Raw genomic sequence first — 2500 nt, forward strand, 5'->3', positions numbered from 1 at the left:
GTGTGTATGTATCTTGAATGCTTGTGCATATGTCTAATTAGAAACACACACATATATTTACATACAGGCGTGCATGCATATATAGATACATACACACACACGCACATATATAACCACAGCTATATATATATATATATATATATATATATATATATATATATATATATATATATATATATATATATAGATAGATAGATAGATATATACTGACTCAAATCTACATATACCTGCGTATATAGAACATATATAGACAACACATGAGTTTACATTCCTTTATATACATATAGTATCACACACATACGCCCGCACTGACATGCATGCACACGCTCATATGCATAGTCATACACACACACACAAACAAATACACACAAACCCACACAAACACACACATACAAATACACACATAAGCACACACAAATACACATGCATACATGCCTCTGTGTATTTTATGTGTGTATTCTTTATTTACGAAAACATTTTCCCGTCTGATTTTATAGTAATTTGCTTGGTGCAAAGTTCTCAAGATTTAATGAGAATAATTTGCTCTTATAAATTGCTGTTATCAACCAAGGCTTACATTGCCAATACATCAAAGAGAAAAGCTATTGACAATTGCTATGTCACTCATCTCACTCATCCAATCATACGTATGCTGATGTGATGATTAAGTAAGTACGACAAACAAATAAAAATATTTAAATACAACATATCGTAACGTACAACATATCCTGAACACTGAACCTAAGATTTCGAGCCTGAGGCTCATAATCTACCATTGTCACTTAAATTGTTTTGTATTGTTTTTGTTTGTTTGTTGTTGCAATATTTCTCCTCAATATGCAGCTTCTAATTGACATTCACGACTGATGCTTTGTTGGTGTAAAATATAAGAATCTTACCTAACTAAATTTTCTCTTCGAAAAATCTTCCACTACTACTACTACTACTACTACTACTACTACTACTACTACTACTACTACTACAACTTCAGCGAGCAATGAGCAAGCTTCAGTTAATTTCAATAACATAACGCTTCGTCAAATGGTGGCCTAAATAACTTTCAAAGATTCTGTCCACTAAATGATAATGTGGGTAAGGTTGTTGTTGTTACTACTACAGTTTATGATGTTGATGCCGATGTTGATGATGATGTTGATGATGATGACGATGGGGATGATGATGATAATACATACATAATACATAAATACATACATACATACATACATACATACATACATACATACATACATACATACATGATTGTTTCCCCTATATCTAATGGGCAATATTACAGATGTCTAGGGATGAATGAAAACATATCTTAAAAATGATACCTGTAACAAAACACGGGTCAAATATAAGTGTCACAGCCGAATAAAGAAAATTTGGGCCTCGGAACCCTCTGCATCCAATAAAACAGTGGCCCACAATGTGTTTGCAGTTCCAGTACTCATACCAACATTTGGGCTGCTTGATTGGACGCTTGATGAGATTCGAGCCATTGATGTGAAAACCCGGAAAATACTAACAAACACATAATTTCCATATAAACAGTGACGCAAGACCACATCTACATAGAACGAAAACAAGACGGCGGAGGCTTAACATCAATCCAAAATGCCTTCGAATGTCGTATCATATCCCTTCGGCAACATCTTTTAACCACCAAGTGTCGAAGTGCATTCCTTGACCAAGTTTGCATACATGAGGCTGATAACATCATAAGACTTGGAAGGCAGTTCCTTGAGCAGCATTCCTTGTCTGACAGCCTTAAATACATGCTTAAAGAAGTCGTACAATCCAACCGCAATGTATCATCAGATGAAAGGATGAGGATATATGAGCAGAAGACCATGCATGAATATGCTAATAGAAAGCTAAGAGATGAGAGTAACATCGATCACTAAGGCGGTCTATCATGGACCAACAACCGGGTTTCTACCTCCCACTTTGAAAGGTATGTGCTTGCAATCCAGGAACAGAAAATATCAACCAAATACCTGATGCACAAAAGGGACAGAGACGCAAGAAAAATAGTAAAGTGTGACAACGATGCAGACTTTGTGGGGTTATTACCCACATTATAAGCAGTTGTCTAAAAATGTGATCACGGTATTGTCTACCGATGAAACATGATGTTGTAGCTAGGACACTGTATAACGAGATCCGTCAAAAGATAACCTCGAGGACAAAGAAATAAGAACTGACAGTATGGTAGAAGCCATAACCACTCATAATAAAAAATAGTACTGGTGGAATGTCCCATTGAAGACTTCAATAAAATGTAAGCACAACAGACCTGATATAATGATTTGGGATAGAGAAGAGAAACTGTGCACAGCTATGGAAATCGGCTGCCCAGCAAATGTTAACATAAAGCTGAAGATCAGTGAAAAAGAGAACACCTATGCTGAACTATTGAGAGATCTGCAGTTACTCTATCTAGACAACAAGTTCAGGTTTATACCTGTAATTATTAGGGTACTGGGATATGTAACAC

Source organism: Octopus bimaculoides, chromosome 18 (assembly GCF_046866305.1).
Source record: "Octopus bimaculoides isolate indiv1 chromosome 18, ASM4686630v1, whole genome shotgun sequence".
Taxonomy (NCBI): Eukaryota; Metazoa; Mollusca; class Cephalopoda; order Octopoda; family Octopodidae; genus Octopus; species Octopus bimaculoides.